This window comes from Sander lucioperca, chromosome 15 (assembly GCF_008315115.2).
Source record: "Sander lucioperca isolate FBNREF2018 chromosome 15, SLUC_FBN_1.2, whole genome shotgun sequence".
Classification (NCBI taxonomy): domain Eukaryota; kingdom Metazoa; phylum Chordata; class Actinopteri; order Perciformes; family Percidae; genus Sander; species Sander lucioperca.
In genome coordinates, this window is record NC_050187.1 from 33,934,518 (window position 1) to 33,940,732 (window position 6,215).

Here is a 6,215-nt window from a genome sequence, read left to right on the forward strand (position 1 = left end):
GAAAGTGCAGCGTATTCGAAAAAATGCGGCCCCCGCATAAATATGCGCACTTTGGCTGATTATGCATTGAATTATGAGATCACATGATCAGGTTTTTCTGGAGGGACTGGGAAATGAGGAGCGGGATGAGCGTGACTAGAGTCTCTCAAAATCTGAGTAAAATCTTTTAATCTGACCTTTGTTGATCTCTTTTCACTTTTTCCAACGTTTCCAACTCCGAGATGAATCTGTCGTCCGTGGTGTTGGAGACGTTTATCAAACAACAAACATTGACATGTGCAGGTCATTAACATGCTTTTATTTAACGAAAAAGTACAATATATTAGACCGTATTACTGCATGTCTCTGCATGTCTTCTCTCTTACATAAAAGAATGCTGAAAAAAGCGACAAACATTGAAGAAAGTGACTAAAGTGCCGAAAAAAATTGGGAAAATGTGAAAATAAAATTAGTTAAAAAGGGAAATAAAATGTTGAAAAAGTGACTGAAGTGCCAGAAAAAAAATTGCCGGGGAAAAAAAATCAGGAAAACGTGACAAAAAAAAAAGTTAAGTGTCAAAAATGTTTTAGAAAAAGTGAAAAAATTTAGTGAAAAAGGGAAATAAAATGCTGAAAAATTCACCTAAATTATGTTTTTGAAATGACAAAAACTTGGAAAAAAGTGGAAAAAAAAGTCAAAGAAAATGTTGAAAAAAGTGATTTAAATGACAAAATGCGGCCCCCGCATAAATATGCGCACTTTGGCTGATTATGCATTGAATTATGAGATCACATAATCACATTTTCTGGAGGGACTGGGAAATGAGGAGCGGGATGAGCGTGACTAGAGCCTCTCAAAATCTGAGTAAAATCTTTTAAACTGACCTTTGTTGATCTGAAGTGAAGACAGATTCAGCAACTGCACGGCCTATTTCTCTCTTCAAATGTTTTCAGAAACACGTTTCGGTGAACTACTGTGGTGTCTTAAATAGTAATGCTGTGATGCTGTATGAAGAGGAATCCGCCGACACTGTTCTTGATTATAAAAAGGTTTATTACAAGCAAAGATTCAGCATCAATTTTACAAACTCCTGCAGAGAGCTCGGAGAACGACCAGCCCAATCTTCCAAAAAGTCGTTCTGCCTTTTCTTTGTGTGCACACAGCTTATATCTCAAGGCATTGAATTAGCATAGGACGTGATTTTGTAAGTATATGATTGGATCAGATAACTAGCCAATCAATGCCTGTTATCTGGCACAACTCCAAAAAAGGTATCTTCTGTCTTAGGGGGACCTCTACTCATGTTAACAATTTCCAGATGTTCTCAGTAAATGTGGGGTAAAGTTCATAGGACTCCCTTATAACATACCTTTAGGACAAAGTTTATAGAAAGTTATAGAATGGTCATATACTACACTATTTTAGTCCAATATGAGATCAGATTCTGAACGAGACGCCGTTAATGGCCGCTTGAAAAGTCCAAAATCCAGAAGCAGCAGCCAGACCCACGTGACGCACACGTTCGTCCAATCAGCTGCCGGTTTTCATTTTTGGGCGACAATCCAGCTTAGCGCCGCCTGCTGTTACGGAGACGTATTACGTCTAGTCTCTTCAGTGTGTTCTGAGGAACTTTCTGGACCAAGTCGGGGAGACTGATCAGTCTGACTGGCTTTACTGCCGACGGTCGGCCGTCTGGACGGTGTAGCTGCCTTTAGGCAAAATAAAACGGCCTAAGTCACACTCTTGACATTATACCAAAGGTGTAAACATTCTGCAGTGCTGTAATACTAAATACATTGAATACATAAAACTACACCACTGAGCACACGGCACTTCCTGAATGTGCAAAACATACCAGAATATGTCAACAGAAAGGTTGTCAGGCCTACGTTAAATCACATGTCAAACTCGAGGCCTGCGGGCCGAACCCGGCCCCCGGCAGGTTTAGATCCGGCCCGTACATCAATTTAGTTTCACAATAAATGTTGGCTCGCCAAGTTGAGCACCAAAACAAAAAGACAGGAAACTGTTGTTGAAACGGCAACTACACCACACTTAGAGCAGAATTTGGTAGATTTGTTGACTTTGGGACTCCCAGAAATTCCCACAGCAGCAGAGAGTTTCCGAAATTAAAGCTGGGAAACATGTCGCTGTGAGTCGACTTTTAAAATGTAATCTTTGTTTTGCTTGATTTGATAAATTCTAAGATTTTTAAGGAACTATTGCTGACTTTTTCAGGGCTTTATGTCGCCCAGACTGAATAATACAGTCAAAGATATTTGACTTTTTCAAAATAAAAGCATGAAAATAAACTATGTTTGGCCCTTGATGTGATTCTCCTTTTCCAGTGTGGCCCTCAGTGAAGTGGAGTTTGACCCCCCTTGCATCAAATTATAAACAGAAATAATCGATTATGGCCCGGCCGATTATCGATGCAGCATCGTCCACGATTTAGTGCATCGATTATTTGATTCATTTCAACACCTCTTATCCTAACACAAAACTGATTTTTTTGTATTAGTTGGAAGAAAATATCAGAAGACAATTCCACTTTAAAATGTAACTGTCAGTCTTTATTTAGTGCTGCCTTTTATATTTAATGTAACCTTCAATTTGTCCATAAAAGAAAGTTGAAAATGTTTTTATTTGTTTTAAATTCAACAATTCATTGTTGTATTGTAGAAGAATACTGAAAGCAGCAGAAATGTAGAACTGAGTACATTTTAAGATATGTTTATGTATGGCGAGTAATACCGTTATCGCGATATTCATGATCGCATATCGCCCAGTTTCCTCATATCGTGCAGTCCTAGACCGCGTTATTATGGACCCCACGTAACTTCTAGGCAAGCCTCACCCTACCGAGCAGCCCGATTGGTTGGGGGATAGGACCTGAAGACTCGGGTTACGTTACTTACGTATGCATTGACCAACGCCTGACCAATAGGAGTGTGTGAATGCTATTGTAGGGCAGGTCTTTCCTACTAGTTGCGTGGGTTCATAATGCGTCAGACTTACATTTCTTGTTCGATTAGGGTGGAACCTAAATCATGGTTGCTGCTGTCGCCGTGGTCCAGCTCCACGTCCTGCTACACCCTGCTGCGTCCTGCTACGCCCTGCTACGTCCTGCTACGCCCAGCTACGTCCTGCTACGCCCTGCTGCGTCCTGCTACGTCCTGCTGCGCCCTGCTGCATCCAGCTACGTCCTGCTACGCCCAGCTACGTCCTGCTGCATCCAGCTACGTCCTGCTACGTCCTGCTACGCCCAGCTACGCCCAGCTACATCCTGCTGCGTCCTGCTACACCCTGCTGCGTCCTGCTACGTCCTGCTGCGCCCTGCTACACCCTGCTGCGTCCTGCTACGTCCAGCTACACCCTGCTGCGTCCAGCTACGCCCTGCTGCGTCCTGCTACGCCCTGCTGCGTCCAGCTACACCCTGCTACGTCCAGCTACACCCTGCTACGTCCAGCTACACCCTGCTGCGTCCTGCTACGCCCTGCTACGCCCTGCTGCGTCCTGCTACGTCCTGCTACGTCCTGCTGCGCCCTGCTGCATCCAGCTACGTCCTGCTACGCCCAGCTACGCCCTGCTACGTCCTGCTACGTCCAGCTACACCCTGCTGCGTCCTGCTACGCCCTGCTACGCCCTGCTGCGTCCTGCTACGTCCTGCTACGTCCTGCTGCGCCCTGCTGCATCCAGCTACGTCCTGCTACGCCCTGCTACGTCCTGCTGCATCCAGCTACGTCCTGCTACGTCCTGCTACGCCCAGCTACTCCCTGCTACGTCCTGCTACACCCTGCTACGTCCAGCTACACCCTGCTGCGTCCAGCTACTCCCTGCTACGCCCTGCTACGTCCAGCTACGCCCTGCTACGTCCAGCTACACCCTGCTGCGTCCAGCTACGTCCTGCTACGCCCTGCTACGTCCAGCTACACCCTGCTGCGTCCTGCTACGCCCTGCTACGCCCAGCTACGCCCTGCTACGCCCAGCTACGTCCTATGTCCTGCTACGTCATTAACTACTACAACTACTATTTCTAGTCATAGTTACATTATCTTCATTGTGACTATTATTGCCACTGTTCATCACACCCCCAACCTGCACCGTCAGACTCCGTCTACCAAGAGCCTGGGTCTGTCCCAGGTTTCTCCCTAAGAGGACGTTTTTCCTCACCACTGTCACAATAGCCACTGCTAATGCTTGCTCTTGAGGGAACTACTAGAATTGTTGGGTCTCTGTAATTTATAGAGTGTGGTCTAGACCTACTCTATCTGGAAAGTGTCTTAAGATAACTCCTGTTATGATTTGATATTATAAATAAAATTGAACCCAACAAGCCAAACCCCCCCCAGGGTTACCTTTGCATGTCCTTTTTATTGGCTGTCTCTTACTAATGATGTATTATCGTTGTTCCTTTAACGTGTGCTAAATAAACCAAAAACTGAATGAACTACGATCTCTTTGGGTCTCTAAAACATCCTTAAAAAGGAGAACTCCGGTCTATTACACCACGTATCTCTGTTGTGTGTAAATGTGGAGTTCTGTCAGTAGAGAGAACAACTAAACCAATCGGTGCTGCCTACAGCGTGTTATCCTCCTGCTAGAGTTAGCACCAACAGGCTTAAACAGGGCAAGTTTTAAACCTGTTTTTAGCCTCTAAACATGCTCTAAATGTCATTACAAGAGCCTCCCCATGTGCAGTGATTCCTTCTGAGTGAACATAGTGAATCTGACTGGAATATTGGATTGTATGAGTTCGACAATCGACTAGTGTGGACTTGACCGGAAAACAGGAAACAAACAGAGGTATGAGCTCTGGCTGGATTAACACGACTTTATACCTTTCTGTCACATCTACAGCAGTCAGATTCACTGTGTTCACTCAGAAGGAATCACTGCACATGGGGAGGCTCTTGTAATGACATTTAGAGCATGTTTAGAGGCTAAAAACAGGTTTAAAACTTGTCCTGTTTAAGCCTGGTTCCCACGGCAGGATAATGAGGCTGATTTTAGCCTGATTCCCCCCTTCTGACCATCTTAAGGATGCTCCGATTATGGTAAAATAATCTGATCAGATGTTCCTGCCGTGTGTGGTGTGTTAAGACTGCTCTCGTCTGCTCGGAAGGACGTCGGGACCGCTCCCATCTCAAATCGGGGATATCCAACATGTTGGATTGTTTTGGCCCGATTCCTCCTGGTGTGTGGTGTCCCCCGGGGACAAACGAGCACGCAGCCTGTGGACTGTGGCGTGTAGCCAATCAGAAAGAGAGGTGAGGAGGCGGCGAGGAAAGCACCGGGAAACAACATCAAAACAGTCGGTGGCACGGCGCAGCAGAAAGTCCGGTGGACGTCGGAGATAAGTAGAGCAAGTATAGTCCATGCTGGCGTTGTCTCCACTTCTTTGACCGTCGCCTTTTCTTTTGATAACGTTTTTTTTCCGGTTAAAAACAAACTACAAACTATCGCCACTGCATCCTCTTCGTCCGCCATGATTGTTTACTCTGAAGTCACGTTTGATCTCGAGGGATTTTGCGAGATTTCCCGTCTGACCTGGGAATGCTCGGGAGTCAGATCGTTCGTGTGTGATGTGTTGTACCACACGCTGTACGACCAAAACTGGTAGACCGTGATTCTATATCGCCGTGTGTGGAGTCTCTCAGGATTGGAGAATCGGCCGACAATTTTAAAATCGTCCCGTGTGAACCAGGCTTTAGTCTGTTGTTTTTCTCTCTACTGACAGAACTCCACATTTACACACAACAGAGATACGGGTTGGAATAGACCGGAGTTCTCCTTTAAAGTGAAGTATTCTGAGAAGGAAAGTTTCCACACGGAGGCCAGAATAATACGCAGACGTTGATTTAATGTGTCACAAGCTTAAAGGTTCCCACAGACCCTGAACACACCAAACCCTCCGCAGACAAACACAAAGCTTCGTGGAAACGTTCCCGAAAGAAACAGGAGAAACACGAAGGAAGCCCAAAGTCCATCGACGCTTCCCAACCGCCGTCAGACAGCGGTAACCTGCTTGGATCGGCGCTCCGAAAACAGGAAGTGAGCAAGCGGGGGAGGAACAGGAACAGGAAGAGGAGTCTCAGAGGAAGGCGTCGCACCACTCCTTCAGACTGAGCGCAGGTTCCCGCCTGGCGCGAGTTGGCGCCACTGGCGTCTTTCAGCCAATCGGTGAACATCTCAGTGTCTTTCTCAGCAGCAGGAACTGACCCAGAACCACGTAG

General features: G+C 46.0%; 1 protein-coding gene and 1 long non-coding RNA gene across 2 annotated transcripts in view; one reads left to right on the plus strand and one right to left on the minus strand.

Moving 5' to 3' along the window:
• Positions 1-6,215, plus strand: part of LOC116034480 (acetyl-coenzyme A synthetase 2-like, mitochondrial) — a 575,508-nt gene that overhangs the window by 394,010 nt on the left and 175,283 nt on the right. The window lies entirely within an intron of this gene.
• Positions 4,330-6,215, minus strand: part of LOC118493217 — a 13,931-nt gene continuing 12,045 nt past the window's right edge. Inside the window, exon 3 of the long non-coding RNA XR_004895204.1 lies at positions 4,330-4,956. This is a non-coding gene — a long non-coding RNA (uncharacterized LOC118493217). The remainder of the gene's footprint in view (positions 4,957-6,215) is intronic.